The sequence below is a fragment of the Phyllobates terribilis genome, unplaced genomic scaffold (assembly GCF_046119375.1).
Source record: "Phyllobates terribilis strain yellow unplaced genomic scaffold, ASM4611937v1 Scaffold_12__6_contigs__length_324123572, whole genome shotgun sequence".
Taxonomy (NCBI): Eukaryota; Metazoa; Chordata; class Amphibia; order Anura; family Dendrobatidae; genus Phyllobates; species Phyllobates terribilis.
The window spans coordinates 62827065-62846432 of record NW_027362772.1 but is presented as its reverse complement, the minus strand read 5'-3'; the positions used below and the strand labels follow the sequence as shown (position 1 = coordinate 62846432).

The 19368-nt window shown below is 43.6% G+C and overlaps 1 protein-coding gene across 8 annotated transcripts in view; it reads right to left on the bottom strand.

The window, feature by feature from the left end:
* The window catches only part of ARHGEF1 (Rho guanine nucleotide exchange factor 1), a 73034-nt gene extending 60009 nt beyond the window's left edge, over positions 1-13025 (bottom strand). For 5 of the 8 annotated variants that reach the window (XM_073655842.1, XM_073655848.1, XM_073655844.1 and 2 more), the window contains exon 1: positions 12840-13024. The gene's annotated coding sequence lies outside the window, so the exon portion shown is untranslated. Of the gene's footprint in view, positions 1-12839 lie in introns of all 8 variants that reach the window. The other 3 variants (XM_073655843.1, XM_073655847.1, XM_073655849.1) reach the window with 3 other exon arrangements.
* Between the last annotated feature and the right edge of the window lie 6343 nt (positions 13026-19368).

Sequence of the window (19368 nt, the reverse complement as noted above, 5' to 3'; positions counted from 1 at the left end):
ATTACTTTTGTCAGATTCAAGTTATGTCTATGACCATTGTGGGTTTTTCTTTCATTAAATGAGGGGTACCAACAATTTTGACCACGTGTGTGTGTGTGTGTGTGTGTGTGTGTGTGTGTGTGTGTGTGTGTGTGTGTGTGTATGTATGTATATATATATATATATATATACACACATACATATACACACACACTGCTCAAAAAAATAAAGGGAACACTCAAATAACACATCCTAGATCTGAATGAATGAAATATTCTCATTGAATACTTTGTTCTGTACAAAGTTGAATGTGCTGACAACAAAATCACACAAAAATCATCAATGGAAATCAAATTTATTAACCAATGGAGGCCTGGATTTGGAGTCACCCCCAAAATTAAAGAGGAAAAACACACTACAGGCTGATCCAACTTTGATGTAATGTCCTTAAAACAAGTCAAAATGAGGCTCAGTATTGTGTGTGGCCTCCACGTGCCTGTATGACCTCCCTACAATGCCTGGGCATGCTCCTGATGAGGTTGCGGATGGTCTCCTGTGGGATCTCCTCCCAGACCTGGACTAAAGCATCCGCCAACTCCTGGACAGTCTGTGGTGCAACGTGACGTTGGTGGATGGAGCGAGACATGATGTCCCAGATGTGCTCAATCGGATTCAGGTCTGGGGAACGGGCGGGCCAGTCCATAGCTTCAATGCCTTCATCTTGCAGGAACTGCAGACACACTCCAGCCACATGAGGTCTGGCATTGTCCTGCATTAGGAGGAACCCAGGGCCAACCGCACCAGTATATGGTCTCACAAGGGGTCTAAGGATCTTATCTCGATACCTAATGGCAGTCAGGCTACCTCTGGCGAGCACATGGAGGGCTGTGCGGCCCTCCAAAGAAATGCCACCCCACACCATTACTGACCCACTGCCAAACCGGTCATGCTGTTGCAGGCAGCAGATCGCTCTCCTCGGCATCTCCAGACTCTGTCACATCTGTCACATGTGCTCAGTGTGAACCTGCTTTCATCTGTGAAGAGCATAGGGCGCCAGTGGCGACTTTGCCAATCCTGGTGTTCTGTGGCAAATGCCAAGGTTCCTGCACGGTGTTGAGCTGTGAGCACAACCCCCATCTGTGGACGTCGGGCCCTCATACCACCCTCATGGAGTCGGTTTCTAACCGTTTGTGCAAACACATGCACATTTGTGGCCTGCTGGAGGTCATTTTGCAGGGCTCTGGCAGTGCTCCTCCTGTTCCTCCTTGCATAAAGAAGGAGGTAACGGTCCTGCTGCTGGGTTGTTGCCCTCCTATGGCTCCCTCCACATCTCCTGGTATCTGCTCCATGCTCTGGACACTGTGCTGACAGACACAGCAACCCTTCTTGCCACAATTCGCACTGCGGTGCCATCCTGGATGAACTGCACTACCTGAGCAACTTCTGTGGGTTGTACTGTAGACATCGCCTCATGCTACTGTACCTCTAGGGGTGAGAGCAATGGCAAAAAGAAAAAGTGACCAAAACAACAGCCAAAAAGGATGAGAACAGAGAAATGGTCTGTGGTCACCACCTGCAGAACCACTCCTTTATAGGGGGTATCTTACTAATTGCCTATCATTTCTACCAGTTGTCTGTTCCATTTGCACAACAGCAGGAGAAATTGATTCACAATCAGTGTTGCTTCATAACTGGACAGGTGGATTTCAAATAAGTGTTATTGACTTGGAGTTACATTGTGTTGTTTAGGTGTTCCCTTTATTTTTTTGAGCAGTGTATATATATGCATATATATATATATACATACACACACACACACACACACACATTACATACATGTATACACACGGTATATATAATGCGTGTGTATACATATACAAGTGTGTGTATGTGTATACATGTATGTAAGTGTATATATATATATATACACACACATACACACACTTCAGGGGGATAAAAAACAAAAAACACTCAAAAAAAATTTCCACAAAATAAAAAAAAAGGCTATGCTCACCCTGAGGTTTTTATTTTGGTGGTCGAAAAAGAAGAGTTTTTCCAAGTGGAAATTGCTTCAGAAAAGACTTATATTTTTTGAGTTTTTGATGTGTGAATGAAGCCTGTCATTTTTTTTTTTAACGTACAATAAGATCCATCAGTGATTTTCATCAGAGTTTGGCCGGAGTTTTTTTCGTACGTGAAAAATAAATGAAAAAAAAAAAAGTTTCTCCACCTCCTCCTGTCTAAGGCTATGTTCGCACGTTTCGTTTTTGGTGAGTTTTTTCCGCACTCTCTCTTGGCAGTAAAGAAGCAACTTTAAAAAAGAAGGTTTTGATGTTTTTTTTCCTGCGTTTTTCTCAGGGTACATTTATTTCTAGTGCATAAAAAAATAACCTGATTCTACTTCCTCAGCTTCATACCTGCGTTTTTGCACTACCCATTGCTTTCTATTGGTGAAAAACGTTGCAAAAATGCTGAAAAAAAATGCAGCTCTTTGACAAAACAACAGTAAGGAAAAAAAAATTTAAGAAGTGTGCATGAGATTTCTGACATCTCATAGACTTTGCTGGTACTGTAAAATGCAGCTGAAAATTTGCAACATGTGAACATAGCCTAACAGTCTGTGAAAACTGGACCACACTTGGATGTCAGCCAAATGCTGCCCGATTTTCTTCATGGAACCATAGACTTGCATTGACAATTTTGATCCGGATCAAAACTGGACACATCTCCGCGATTTTGCGCAGATCACTCTGTGAAAAATCACAGACTCCATTCACTATTATAGTTACGAGTCCTATGCGAGAAAAACACAGACTTTTTTTAGGGTATGTTCACACAACGTTTTTTTTCTAGTATTTGTTTTAGTGCTCTCAGAAAACAGCCAGAATAATCTTCCTGTACATTTCTTAGGCTTTGTACACACAGAGTCTTTCTGACGAGTTTTCGGAGCAGAAACTGAAAGTTTTGAGATTCGGAAAGTTTCTGCTCCAAAAACTCCTTAAAAACTCCCTTTTTAGCGCTTTTTTTTGCCTTCCCTTTGACTTGTATTGTAAAATATGGAGCATTTTCCAAGCGGAAGACGCCTGAAAAATATACGTCACTTCTTGTAACCACCTGGCACTTTTGGAAATTTAAAGGGTCTAAAAAAAAAAAAAAAAAAAAAGAAAAAGCCTGAATACAGTTATATGAAAAAGTTTGGGCACCCCTATTAATCTTAAGCTTAATGTTTTATAAAAATTGGTGTTTTTGCAACAGCTATTTCAGTTTGATATATGTAATAACTGTTGGACACAGTAATGTTTCTGCCTTGAAATGAGGTTTATTGTACTAACAGAAAATGTGCAATCTGCATTCAAACAAAATTTGACAGGTGCATAAGTATGGGCACCCTTATCATGTTCTTGTTTTAAATACTCCTACCTACTTTTTACTGACTTACTAAAGCACTTTTTTGGTTTTGTAACCTCATTGAGCTTTGAACTTCATAGCCAGGTGTATGCAATCATGAGAAAAGCTACTTAAAGTGGCCACTTGCAAGTTGTTCTCCTGTTTGAATCTCCTCTGAAGAGTGGCATCATGGGCTCCTCAAAACAACTGTCAAATGATCTGAAAACAAAGATCATTCAACATAGTTGTTCAGGGGAAGGATACAAAAAGCTGTCTCAGAGATTTAACCTGTCAGTTTCCACTGTGAGGAACATAGTAAGGAAATGGAAGAACACAGGGACAGTTCTTGTTAAGGCCAGAAGTGGCAGGCCAAGAAAAACATCAGAAAGGCAGAGAAGAAGAATGGTGAGATCAGTCAAGGACAATCCTCAGACCACCTCCAGAGACCTGCAGCATCAACTTGCTGCAGATGGTGTCACTGTGCATCGGTCAACTATACAATGCACTTTGCACAAGGAGAAGCTGTATGGGAGAGTGATGCGAAAGAAGCCGTTTCTGCAGGCACGCCACAAACAGAGTCGGCTGAGGTATGCAAAAGCACATTTGGAGAAGCCAATTTCTTTTTGGAAGAAGGTCCTGTGGACTGATGAAACCAATATTGAGTTGTTTGGTCATACAAAAAGGCGTTATGCATGGCGGCAAAAAAACACAGCATTCCAAGAAAAACACTTGCTACCCACAGTAAAATTTGGTGGAGGTTCCATCATGCTTTGGGGCTGTGTGGCCAATGCCGGCACTGGGAATCTTGTTAAAGTTGACGGACGCATGGATTCCACTTAGTATCAGCAGATTCTTGACAATAATGTTCAAGAATCAGTGACAAAGTTGAAGTTACGCAGGGGATGGATCTTTCAGCAAGACAATGATCCAAAATACTGCTCCAAATCTACTCAGGCATTCATGCAGAGGAACAATTACAATGTTCTGGAATGGCCATCCCAGTCCCCAGACCTGAATATCATTGAACATCTGTGGGATCATTTGAAGAGGGCTGTCCATGCTCGGCGACCATCAAACTTAACTGAACTGGAATTGTTTTGTAAAGATGAATGGTCAAAAATACCTTCATCCAGGATCCAGGAAATCATTAAAAGCGACAAGAAGCGACTAGAGGCTGTTATTTTTGCAAAAGGAGGATCTACTAAATATTAATGTCACTTTTCTGGTGAGGTGCCCATACTTATGCACCTGTCAAATTTTGTTTGAATGCAGATTGCACATTTTCTGTTAGTACAATAAACCTCATTTCAAGGCAGAAACATTACTGTGTCCAACAGTTATTACATATATCAAGCTGAAATAGCTGTTGCAAAAACACCAATTTTTATAAAACATTAAGCTTAACATTAATAGGGGTGCCCAAACTTTTTCATATAACTGTATATGAACAGCAAATTATTTTACATGGAAATGAATAGGAAGAGTCTTTCAAGTGTTTTCTTAGTGCAGACCCGCTCAAAAAAGTGCATGAAAAAAACTGCAGTGTGAACACAGGCAAAACGTCTTAAAAATGGAGGGTTTTCTTTGTGAAAAATTTGTTTTTGAACGCCTTAAAATGTTTTGTCCGGCCATAATGAACACCTTATAAGAGAAGAACGGTGACATCATGGCTTCCAATGGGGGCACAAATCTCCTAAGCGACCAGCACTGGATCAAGAGCAATGTAATGTCAGGGAATTAACGTTTTATTAATTGGCTAATAAATGATGGAGGCTTCGCGGTTTTACAGTAATGGTGTCTTAGTTACCCATAGCAACCAATCACAGCACAGCTTTCATTTCACCACAGCTGTTTAAAAATTGAAAGCGGAGCTCTGATTGGTTGCTATGGGCAACAAAGGCCTTTCTACTCTCAGATAAATTTAGGCCTATGTTTTATGTGCTAAGGAGCCTAGAAAGAGACTCACGATTACAGACGGCCGCTACCTCAGAGGCTACCAAGTCTTTAGTAACAAGTCTGCAAAGCAAACTTACACATACAGTGAGGCCTAGCGAGGGAGTAATGTGCCGCCACCATAATTACCAGGAAGCCAAGACCTGTAACAATATCAGGAGGTGGTCAAGGCCAAACAACTGCTTACTCTGCAAGGAGCCATTGTCTTACTGCACAAGCACCGCTGCCAGCACCAGAACGTCACATGTCATTATTAAAGGGGTATCCCAACCAGACACATGAACGGCATATTAAGGATGGAAGAGTCCCTGACATAGGCAAATAATCATATGTAAATAACAGGGCAGATCAGCTCCAAATGGGCAGGTCTTGTGGGGTGCTCCCGGTATACGGCAGGTCTTGTGGGGTGCTCCCGGTGTACGGCAGGTCTTGTGGGGTGCTCCCGGTGTACGGCAGGTCTTGTGGGGGGCCCCCGGTGTACGGCAGGTCTTGTGGGGTGTCCTCGGTATAAGGCAGGTCTTGTGGGGTGCTCCCGGTGTACGGCAGGTATTGTGGGGGGCTCCCGGTGTACGGCAGGTCTTGTGGGGTGTCCTCGGTATAAGGCAGGTCTTCTGGGCTGTCCCCGGTATATATGGCAGGTCTTGTGGGATGTCATCAGTATATGACAGGTCTTGTGGGGTGCTCTTGGTATATGGCAGGTCTTGTGGAGTGTCCCCGGTATACTGGCAGGTCTTGTGGGGTGCTCCTGGTATACTGCGGTGGGTCTTGTGGGGTGTTCCTGGTGTATAGCACGTCTTGTGGGGTGTTCCCGGTATATGGGAAGGTATTGTGGGGCGGTCCCTTTACACGGTGGTATATACTTATCTGGGAAACTGACTGCAGCCGGATGCAATTTGGGAAGAAGACGAGTTGGCAGAGGCCGTGTGATGGGGAGATGTTCTGGTGGAAACTTCGGGTCCTGACATCATGTAGATGTGACAACTGCCTATCGTTGTACAGACCAAGTACCTCGTTAAAAGCACTGGGGTTTCCTAATGACAGTTCCTCAGTCAGGAGATAAATGTCAGTCAGGAATGGAGGAACATGACAAAGAGATCAAGGTGATAATTTGTCTCCAAATTCCCAGATCTCAATCCACTTGACCATCTGTGGGACGTCCTGGAAAAACAAGTCTGATCTATGAAGGCCACATGTATAAGGATCTGCTGCTAACGTCTTGGTGTAAGATACCACAGGACACTTCAGAGGTCAACAGGTCCGAGCTGATTTGGTGGCAAGATGAAGAAGCCAGACAATATAGTAGAAGATTGAAAAAATTCCAAGAGCCCAATGCTTTAAAAAAAAGGTCCCCTATGAAAGTAAAATCACGTTGGATCCCCCTTTATAGCGTATATAAAGCCTACTATTACTTCTGTAAGCCCCACAGAAGTCTATAGAAGCTTATGCAAGCATTACTACAATGGTGGCAATGTGACAGACTTCTATGGGGTGCAGTTTTCATGCCACGTACATCTTGAACTGCAGATATTGCATCTCACCATGAGAGAAGCAATCACAAAAGGGCCTTTTTTCTGCTACCAAAAAGGACCACATTACCAAGAAACTCCTTGTAAATGTCTTCACGTGCAAAGCTCGCCTTCTAGGACAGGACGCTCCTTCAGCATTAAGCTTTGTATATGGAAAATATGACAAATTTGAAATGGTACAAAGAGGAAAGAAAGAGTCTATGTAAAGTGAAAACGACAGCCCACTTACACCCCCGGAGAGGAGGATGCCAGGACCGCATCGGTCTCTAACCAGTAGCTTCGTAGCCAGTAGGAAACTACTACTCCCAACATGTACTTAACACCCTGCAGCTACCAAATGCAAAATATTATTTTTATTCTAGACCCAAGAGAAGGACACTTGTCAATTTTGGGGCTTTTCAGAGCTGTATCTTTTGGAAGAGAAATGCACCCTGACAGCCAGTGCAGATTTCCACTAGGGCAACAGTAATGTAATCAAAACTATGACAATATTTAAAGAGGAGATTCTGTAAAAAAATGCACTTAAAGAGTTATTCCAAATATATAAAATTAACAATTATCATAGGATAGGTGATAACTTTCATATCGTTGCAGGACCCCTCCCACCGATCCAGAGACAAGGGATCTAAAATGCCTTGTCGGAAAGGAATTGTAAAGATCACTGCTCCACTCCTTCTTTTGGAGATATCTAATTCATTGATTCGATTTTCCCGGCAGTCTTGTAGAGAATGAATGGAACAGGTGACGCGCACGCTTTTGTTCCATTCCAAAGGGTCATATTAGAGCTCCAAGCCCACACCAGTCCGTACGATATAATCAATTCTGATGACTTTGCACGTTGGAAAAATCTCTTAAAAATTAATTTCGGACACGGCTGAAAAGCTGCAGAATTTACCTGCAGATTTGCACGGGTAAAGCCTGATGTGCATTACAATAGCAGGCATTTGAATGACACTTTAAAATGATCCTCGACCCTGGGACTAACCTAAAGTGATCCTCCACCCTGGGACTAACCTAAAGTGATCCTCGGCCCTGGGACTAAGCTAAAGTGATCCTCGGCTCGGCCCTGGGACTAAGCTAAAGTGATCCTCGGCTCGGCCCTGGGACTAAGCTAAAGTGATCCTCGGCCCTGGGACTAAGCTAAAGTGATCCTCGGCTCGGCCCTGGGACTAAGCTAAAGTGATCCTCGGCCCTGGGACTAAGCTAAAGTGATCCTCGGCCCTGGGACTAAGCTAAAGTGATCCTCGGCCCTGGGACTAAGCGAAAGTGATGCTCGGCCCTGGGACTAAGCTAAAGTGATCCTCGGCCCTGGGACTAAGCTAAAGTGATCCTCGGCCCTGGGACTAAGCTAAAGTGATCCTCGGCCCTGGGACTAAGCTAAAGTGATCCTCGGCCCTGGGACTAAGCTAAAGTGATCCTCGGCCCTGGGACTAAGCTAAAGTGATCCTCGGCCCTGGGACTAAGCTAAAGTGATCCTCGGCCCTGGGACTAAGCTAAAGTGATCCTCGGCCCTGGGACTAAGCTAAAGTGATCCTCGGCCCTGGGACTAAGCTAAAGTGATCCTCGGCCCTGGGACTAAGCTAAAGTGATCCTCGGCCCTGGGACTAAGCTAAAGTGATCCTCGGCCCTGGGACTAAGCTAAAGTGATCCTCGGCCCTGGGACTAAGCTAAAGTGATCCTCGGCCCTGGGACTAAGCTAAAGTGATCCTCGGCCCTGGGACTAAGCTAAAGTGATCCTCCACCCTACCTTGTTCCCTCCTTTTGCTTCCTCTGCTCAGTTTGACCTTCCGTTCCAAGATGGCTACTGGACTGGCATGGGACAAGCCTCCCCTACAGCACAGGAAAGACAAGGGAGGCATGGTTTAGACTTACCACGGCACTCCCCATGCGACTACAGTAACCATATCGGACACAGGAGAGATGGAAGTCGAAACTAAGACGAGGAGACAAGCGGATAGCACCAAGTATAATTGCTATTCATGACAAATCTATGGTCACTTTTTAGTCCCAGGGATTGGGTTTAACAAAATATTCTGAACTTTTCAGCATGGAAATCGACCTGCGGTCCGGATTAAAAATCCACGGTTATTTCTCACGTCAATGCCAATTTCCATTGCGGATTTACTCCACTCGAATTTCAGCACAAGCGTTGTACATGGCATTTTTTATGACTCTCATGGATATTCTACGCTGAATATTCGCAGATTCACACATTGTATATTTGAGGTGGTTTTGTTGCAGAAAATTCGGCAACGGCCCCATTCATTTTATACAACCATATTCAGTCACAGAAATTTCTGTAGGGCGGGAATTCTTCCCAAATATCCGCAGCACACCAATTTATTTTGTGGATTTCACACTTTGCAATGGGTAAAATGTGCAGCTTTAAAGAGGTGTTGTCATCTTCTTTTTGGTTACTGGGAAAGTTGCGCTCGTGAAGACTAGTAGTGCCATGTTTGCGCCACTGGTCCGAACTGGGACCTCTCCTGTGCCATTACAGAGATGGATGTCAGACCTAGCAATTCAGAAAACTTCACAGCGGCACCTGCAGGGTATAAAGAATAGAAACTGCAAACGGTGAGTTCTCCTTGCCGAGGTAACCGGCCTCTTCGAGACTGCAGAGGTGGCCGACAACCTAGGCAACAAGCTGTAAACTACAGAATTAAAAATCTCTCCTTTATTGAGAATGGTAACATTTTTATCAGGTGGAAATTGCAAAGTTGATTTTTTTTTTGTAACAAGCACGTTGCAGTTTTAACCAATTAAGAACTTTATAAACTGCAGCATTTTCACAGGGGTATTTTCCACTGGAGATTTTGCAGCAACAATTCTGCTGCTACCCAAAAGGGTTAGGGAAAAAAAGCCTCCAGTGGATGGCATACAGTTTCACCCATCACCAAAATACTGGATTTAGTTGTGTGTGATAACACACTATTTGAATGACACTTTTTTTGGCCTCAGTCAGGCCAATGGAGTGACTCTTGTGCTGTGAATAAGTCCAGAATTTATTGAAGGGTGAATACTTCATTCTCAAGGACATGTCCACAGCGGAGGTGATATCCTATCCAAAATGACATCACCGCTGCAGCCCTCATAACTGGATTATCGCATCCACTAAGTCCAAAATTTATTGAAGGGTGAATACTTCATTCTCAAGGACATGTCCACCGTGGAGGTGATATTCCATCCAAAGTGACGTCACCGTTGCAGCCTTTTTAATTGAGTTATCGCATGCCGTAATTTTTTCCAAAAGATGAAACTTGGTGAGAGAATCCAACAAACAGTTCTAGGTGCAAGCAGCATGCTGAAAGCTGAAAGCTTTGTGACACATTATTTGGGCAGAATTTACAAACTAGTTCAATTCTAGAATATTTAGCAAATTCAATAAAACTGGCCAAAATAAAATAAAAAAAATAGCACTTGCAAATGTATCAAGGGTGGTTGGAAATATTCGGACCATCATGTAAAAGTAGCACCATATAATTTCATAAAAATACATGCGAGCCTGTCCAGCTCGCTAGAAAAAATGACTACCTCAGTGGGCCTTATGAAGGGTGCATGGGACCGACAGGGTAAAAAAAATAATTTCATCATGACTAATGATCCATTTGAAATCCAAAAAAGTATTAATAATGCCAAAAGATGTTATCTATGGCGAAGAACATGTTCCCCGCTGGTGTATCATGGGGTTAATATTAGATTCCCCAACTGTTGTGTAAACCAGCTGGGTCAGCTCTATACTCCAGAGGGACTATAGAGCTTTGTGACATGCCAAAAACCGGAAGAGGGCTGGGGTCAATGGGGTGCAAACTCCGAATAGCGGTGTAATTGCTCCAGGCATCAAGAGTGGAAACAAGGTAAAAAAAAAGAAGGGTTTATTACCAGCATAGACAGACAAGAGAAGAGGCGACTTTGGTACTTGGGGTGTAATATTCTGGGTACACCTTACCTAAAGTACTGTACTATAGGCCCCCATGGACTGCTCATCTGTACCTATTTATGCCCAATCCAACGACATGAGATTCACTTAGCAATTTTTTGAAATTTTTCACATCACAATCACTATGATTTTACCTTCCTAGGGCAACCGGGGACAAGAAAGGCACGTGCCTTTCTTGCTGATTGGCATGGAACTTTTGCGCCTTTCTGAGTGTCCGGAAGACCGTCTCTCTAGGAGACCATCTCAAACAGATGTCCCAAATCCCACAATTTATGCTACATCATAGAGGGATTCCAAGTTCTGAGACCCCACTGATCGCAAAGGTGCCAAAAGACGCTCTCCTCCGAGACTAAAGACAGAGTCTATAGAAAGACTATGGAGTCTGTCTTCACTCTTGAATGAGAGAGTTGCTCATCTGAGTGCTTCTGCTCCTTCGCTGTAGCGATCAATGGGGGTCCCGGCATCCGGACACCCAGTGACCAAAAATTATGACATGCCAAACATTTTTCAAACTGCAGTTATGCATTTCGCTGTCCATCGGACACTATCCAACCCTACCACTCCACAAACATGCACACACCTCAGCTAACAGTACATGAAAAAAGGAGAGCCCTGGTCAGTATTTTATGGAGACCAGCTCTTCTTTTGATGAGCCAGCCAGGCGCGACATTGTGTTTGCATCACACCGTAATAATGATGTTGTGTCAGGCCGTCTAATCCAAAGAGGAGACGGAGATGCTCCTCAATGGACTACTGACATGGCTCCTGGACCTGAGGGCCCTGTGAATCGATTCGCTCATCTCTAGTGACAAGCAGCTGGAGAAACCTATGGCAGCAACTTGGGATCAGACAGGTTGAAGGCCATCATGGCCTGTCAGAAGCTCACCACGGACATTATTGACAGATCCCACTAAAAGTAATGGGATCTGCAGACAGATTGGACCAAAATTGGATGGGTTTGTCAACAAATCTCATGGGGTAACAGACTTGGTACAAGTTTTAAATGTGGAAGAAACTCTGTTGTGTAGAAGCATGGCTACCACTAAAGAAGTCGAGAAGGGTAGGGATACGTGACGTGAGAAATCAGCAGAAGATGACATGACAAAGCGACATGGAAGGGAACCGAACCGAATATGGTTCAGAAACAATAGTTACCAGATAAAGGGAAGGTACAACTGGTAATAATGACAAATTGATGAGAAGACAAGTCCCATTGAAAAGTGTAAAGTAAGAAGTAGATAAGGGATCGGAATGATTCTCCACAGGTTTAATTGTGCAATATCACAACACATATAGTCTTGCACTCATGATGAAGCCAAAATCCTCAATTTGCCATGGCAGGACATCTCGGCAAGAAGGCAACACAAATCCAGTGACAGTACAACCACTTTGACGTCCAATTGCAGACCCCCATGGCATCTTCATAAAACATCTCCAAAAATCCCAATGTGAGTAGATACATTGTTTACCTTGGACTGTTGTGATAGTTACAAAGTATCACAACGCTGCCATAAAGCTATGTTCCAATGGCCGACCATAGATAAGACGTTTCTGTGCATGCTTGTGTGCGTTTGTGTGTGTGGGGGGGGGATTTGAAGTATATAAAGAAGAGTCTGAGAATAACGTAATGAAGGTAGGCGTCATAGGAAATAAATGATGACACACCAATGTATATTAGAGGAAGTGATCGAGCGAGAGGAGGCGTAGTGACAGGCACAGACCTATGGCAGTGACAGGCGAAAAATTGCAAAAATGTCAAATAAATACCAAACGCCACCTGGGTACAGAGTCAGATGCCAACATGAGTGGTCACAGAATAGGGCACAAAGGTGCAATGTTCCAAATTATCAACCACAGGTCTGCAGCGAAAGCTTCCAGTCCATCCCAGTAAAGCCAGTTCACCTCCAACCAACACAAATCCCAGTTCTATCCCCCCTATTAGGACAGTATCGGCCCCCACCCCAGACAATAAGTGCTGTAAAAAAACAACAAAAAGGTGAGCAGCGCAGATTGGGAGGTGTCTGGGGCTACAAAAGGCATTTCTGCCAACTTACCACTTCCTGGGCACAGGGCTCCCTGGAGCTCACTCTGATCCTTGGCACATGGGGGGGACCTGGTTTAGGGGTGTCTGACTGGGTGAGAAAGTTCCTGCACAGAGCTCCAGTTGTCATCAAAGTAGACTGCACAGAGCAGAGAGGGGAGGGGAGGCAGGAAGGAGGACAGGGGGAGGGGAGCTACTGGGAAAGAGACCAGGGGAGGGCAGAGACACCAGGGAGGGGCTGCATGTACAGATACAGGAGGGGTGGAGAGCAGGGAGTGAGGTTGGGGGTGAGAAGCTGCTAGACTAATGCAGGGGTGGTGTAATGCTGGGGCTTGCTGTCTCACAGGCTGCATTTCCTCTGCTGCAAAGAGAATAAACAAGGAAACAAAATATTTACAGTTACCACTTCTGAATAGATACAATGTATCAGGGGTGTCCCGCATTGTACAGCTGCAGTCTCATTGCTGAATGCACTGGAAAATGTGGGCACTGCACTGTGAGTGTAGACAGTGGCATAGGAAGGCAGCTGCTACTTGCTGCCAAAAGTTTTTCAAAACTTTTTTTTTTTTTTTGCTCTATGTAATAATTGCATGGCAAAGTAGAGGGAAGGCTGGCAAGACAACCGCTGTGCTCGGGTATGTTCACACTACGTTTGTCAAGGTTGTTTTTTTTTTATCCTGAAACAGATTTATTAACTTAGCAGAAACTTTTTGTTACATTTTTGGACTTTTTTTTTTTTTTAAGCATAAACTTTTTCTTATTTTTAAGCGAAAATGCTCAAAGAGAAGCTCAGGTGTCTTCCAGGCATTTTTTTTTCTTTCCCATTGATTTCTATTGTCAACTAGTAGAAAACTCCCATTACTTCTTTTAGGCCACGTTCACACCTTCAGTATTTGTAAGCCAAATCCAGGAGTGGGTGATAAATACAGAAGTGGTGATGTGTTTTTATTATACTTTTTCCTCTGATTGTTCCACTCCTGGTTTTGACTTACAAACACTGATGTAAAATACTGCACGTGTGAACGTGGCCATACACGCTTGGCGTCTTTTTGAAAGCCTGAATATACGAACAGCGAGTTTTTTTTCCATAGAAATGAATAGGAACGTTTTGTGTGCGCTTTTTCCAGATGTGTTCACAGCGATGGGGGGAAAAAAATCATATAGAGTGAACATACCCTTTTACTGGGTAATTTAGATACAAAGTTTCAGCACAAACTGAAGAATGGATGAAGAAAATGATTGCTACTTAAAGGGGATATCTGAAATTGTGTAAAAAAAAAAAATAAATAAAAATAAATAAATATATATATATGTGAAAAAAATTTAAAATATTACAAGTTTAAAAACTAAAATTGCTGTAAATTTTACAAATATTGACAAACAATGTATCAGATCTATCCAACAGGCAGCAACCTAACAACAGATGTATAGGAACTACAGGCTCAGGTAAGTGGACCCCTACTAAAATAAGTTAAAGGGGTTGTCCAGGTTTGGGGCTCACCCTATGTGCCTGCAGACTTGTGAATCCTCCCAGAGGGCACACTGTCAGGATTCTCCGGTGCCGGGAATGCAACTATTCAATTTGCATACATGCGGTCTTGTGCAGACTAGACGTGCATGGCGTCACTCAATACAAATGAGTTGAGCCAGGCCGGACACGTCTAGTCTGAATGTGGCCGGAGCTATGCAAATAATCGCATGACAGTCTGCTGCCAGCGCCGGTGAATCCTGATAGTCCGCATGGTGCATGCTGGGAGGATTCCCAAGTCTGCAGGCACATAGAGTGACTGCAGATTTGAGCCCCAAACCTGGACAACTCCTTTAAGCACCCACATTGTAGACCATGACTCTGGGGGGGGATAGTGGCAGGTAGAAACATTTTGTTAGTCCAGAGTTTCCACAATGTACTAGTTAGGATGTAGATTTAAGAGGTGAAAAGGAACAGAATAATCTATAGTATAAGGACCCCATATCTCGCGTTCCACAAATGGATCCATAGGATTTAAAAAATTTTTCCGCTCCTGATTTTGGCTTACAAATACTGATGTAAAATACTGACCAAATGCTGAATGTGTGAACGTGGCCCTAGGCAGAGGCTCTTATCGTCCCGGTGTAACCCCTGCCATATGATGAACTCTCAGTAACCTGCTCTCATCTCCTAGATCTCATTGGCCCTTGCTGTGTTGTTGCCTCACAGCTCCGGCACGTTGCAGGCAGATGCTGCGCTCTGCAGTGAATGCTTCTATTATGTCCCTTGATATGACCGCGACTTACTGTACAAGGAGAATACATCACTGAGGGGCACTCACTGTATCAGATGTATAGTGCCGAGGTCTCTTGGGGCCGACGCTGCTACATGGGAAAAGTTTTAGGGATTTCCAAGAATTAAAAGATTTTTGGAAAAAAGTCACAAATGCTTAGGATTTGTCTTGCCCCTTGATCCTGATCAATGCAGCCTGAGATAATGTGTTGTCCATTGTGATGCTACCTCCATCATGGGCACATGGGCTAAAGCCAAGCGAGCATGTGATCTATGGTGCTTTTGACCATTGGGACCCCGACCAATGCCAAGACCAAGGTTCATCCCTACCACATGTAAATGGAGCTATATTGAACATACGGGACCATTGCTGCTCCATTCACTTGTATGGAGCACATGAGCATACTTTACCACTGCGTCATTCACTTCTAGGGGAGCACATGAGCATGCTTTACCACTGCTCCATTGACTTCTATGGGGGCAAAGGAGCATCCTTTACCACTGCTCCATTGACTTCTATGGGAGCACGTGAGCATGCTTTACCACTGCTCCATTTACTTCTATGGGAGCACGTGAGCATGCCTTACTACTGCTCCAATCACTTCTATGGAAGCACGTGAGCATGCTTTACCACTGCTCCATTCACTGTATATGGGAGCACGTGAGCATGCTTTACCACTGCTCCATTCACTGTATATGGGAGCACATGAGCATGCTTTACCACTGCTTCATTCACTTCTATGGGAGCACATGAGCATGCTTTACCACTGCTCCATTCACTTCTATGGGAGCACATGAGCATGCTTTACCACTGCTTCATTCACTTCTATGGGAGCACATGAGCATGCTTTACCACTGCTCCATTCACTTCTATGGGAGCACATGAGCATGCTTTACCACTGCTCCATTCACTTCTATGGGAGCACATGAGCATGCTTTACCACTGATGCATTGACTTCTATGGGAGCACATGAGCATAATTTACCACTGCTCCATTGACTTCTATGGGAGCACATGAGCATACTTTACCACTGCTCCATTGACATCTATGGGAGCATATTATTTATTATTATTATTATTATTATTATAGCGCCATTAATTCCATGGCGCTTTTCATGTGAAAAGGGGTATATACATAGCAAACAACAAGTGCAATAATTTGAACAAAAATGAGTGACCGACTGGTACAGGAGGAGAGAGGACCCTGCCTGCAAGGGCTCACAGTCTACAAGATATGAGCATGCTTTACCGCTGCTCCACTCACTTCTACAGGAGTGGTGGTAAAGTGGATCTGTAGTACCCTGCTGCGACCACTATAGAGATGACGGATCTTCTGTGTTTCGACAGCATCCAAGAACTTGAGAAAGGTTCTGTGATAGGACCGAAATGTCACAACATGGGCGTATAAAGTCCACACTTTTTACCTATCTATCTATCTATCTATCTATCTATCTATCTATCTATCTATCTATCTATCTATCTATCTATCTATCTATCTATCTATCTAATCATATATCCCTCTATTACAGGTGATTCTCACTAAATTTGAATATCATCAAAAAGTTAATTTATTTCAGTTCTTCAATACAAAAAGTGAAACTTCTATATTATATAGTCATTACAGAGTGATCTATTTCAAGTGTTTATTTCTGTTAATGTTGATGATTATGGCTTACAGCCAATGAAAACACAAAAGTCATTATCTCAGTAAATTAGAATACTTTATAACAACAGCTTGAAAAATGATTTTAAAATCCGAAATGTTGTCCTACTGAAATGTATGTTCAGTAAATGCCCTCAATACTTGGTCGGGCTCCTTGTGCATCAATTACTGCATCAATGCGGCAATGTGGCATGGAGGCGATCAGCCTGGGGCACTGCTGAGGGGTTATGGAAGCCCAGGTGGCTTTGATAGCAGCCTTCAGCTCGTCTGCATTGTTGGGTCTGGTGTCTCTCATCTTCCTCTTGACAATACCCCATAGATTCTCTATAATAGATTCTCTATGGGGTTAAGGTCAGGCGAGTTTGCTGCCAATCAAGCACAGTGATACTGTTGTGTGTAAACCAGGTATTGGTACTTTTGGCAGTGTGGACAGGGGCCAAGTCCTGCTGGAGAATGACATTTCCATCTCCAAAAAGCTTGTCGGCAGAGGGAAGCATGAAGGGCTCTAAAATGTCCTGGTAGACGGCTGCGCTGACTTTGGTCTTGATAAAACACAGTGGACCTACACCAGCAGATGACATGGCTCCCCAAACCATCACTGATTGTGGAAACTTCACACTAGACCTCCAGCAGCTTGGATTGTGGCCTCTCCATTCTTCCTCCAGACTCTGGGACCTTGTGGTGTGTGTCAATGACTGCCTTCTGGACATCTGTCAAGTCAGCAGTCTACTGAAACAGACTAAGGGACCTTTTTAAAGGAGTTGTCCACTACTTTCACATTGATGCCCTAGGGCATCAATGTATGATCGGCCGCTGCCCCACGCGATGCACCCCGCCGATCAGCTGTTATCGGTGGCGGCCACCGGCCGTAAGTCCTTACCTGCGGTGTTTGGCCGTCAAGTTGTAGTGGCCGGCGCTTGTTACTGCACATCCGCCTCCTATTCAATTGAATGGGAGACAGATGTGTAGCACCCTGCTGCAGCCACTACAGATGGACGGCCAAACACTGCTGGCAAGGACTTCCAGCCGGCGGCCGGCACCGATAACAGCTGATCGGTGGGGGTGCCACGTGTGGGACACCGGCCGATCATACATTGATGCCCTATCCGTAGAATAGGACATCAATGTGAAAGTAGTGGACAACCCCTTTAAATGCTTAGGAAGCCTTTGCAGGTGTTTTTTGTTAATTATTCTAATTTACTGAGATAATGACTTTTGTGTTTTCATTGGCTGTAAGCCATAACCATCAACATTAACAGAACTAAACACTTGAAATAGATCACTCTGTAATGACTATATAATATATGAGTTTCACTTTTTGTATTGAAGAACTGAAATAAATTAACTTTTTGATGATATTCTAATTTTGTGAGATGCACCTGTATCGATCTATCTAATCTATCCATCATACCTTTTATGCGGCTGCCATTGTTACCAATTTTGGATTCCATACATTTTTATCCATGCTCCACCCAGAACCACTAAAACCACAATCGTTAAAGAAAAAGTCAACACCCGGCTTCTGGCAGTTGAGGGCTAGCAAATGTTGGCAAGCGAGCGACACGGACCTATGGGATGGTTGGACACTAATTTACCCCGTATTGTGTGCGGAGCAGCAGCTCCTGTGGTGTCACATGCAGCGGAAATTATAAAACAGCATAAAAATCTGTCTTGTGGAATTGCACTTTAAGCAGTTCTCTAAAAGCATTTTGTTCTATGAATTGCTTTTGCATGCGGTCACCCAGGCTTCCGTAAATGCTGCTTGTCTAGGAAGTGACCGGTCTCTCCCCAAATTACCCCCTCTTGCCCAGTAATCTCTCCCAGAATGCACTGGCACTTTGTTGTAGCCTTTGATTTATTTGCACAGCTCTTGCAGAATAATATTTGCTCAAAGTCAGGGACTAATTGTGACATTTTACTTTTAGATGCATCACTTTAGCATTGCTCAAATTGGCAAAATAGGAATTACACTTTAAGCAATTGTCCAATTTTTTTATTTTTAATAAATTAATTGATTTTACTAGCCAGACGGATCAGGTTGTCAGGAAATTCTGAAATTTGTGACTTTGTAAAACCACAGGATGGGGAAAAAAAACTGCATTAGGGAATTGCTCTTAAACCAATTGTCTCATAAGGATTGATAACCAAATCACTGTCAGGAGCAATTATTGATAACCAAATCACTGTCAGGAGCAAATCCCTGCAGCTTTCCCTGTTTAGGCTGTCAATGGGAAAGGGTTAAAGGGTAACTAAACTTATAAAGCAGTTTCATATGTTCTAGCCCCTATTCAGTAGTGTAGTGTTTATAGATCCCGAGACCCCCACCGATCAGTCAGATCTAGGGGCTGTAACCTCAAATGTGCCCAGTAGGGAGCCCGGACTTTCTATTGAGCCCATACATCTTACTGCTCAAGAAGAAGCTGAGAAATCCCCCCCCCTTAATCTGTGGGGGGTCTCAGGATCCGGACCCCCACCAACAAACACTACTGTGTGTCAAGCATTAAGTATAATACCTTAATCTTAAAGGGTTTATTCAGAATTAGAAAAACATGGCTGTTTTTTTTTTTTTTTTGAAACAGCGCCACCCCTGACTATAGGTTCTGCCTGGTATTGCAGTTG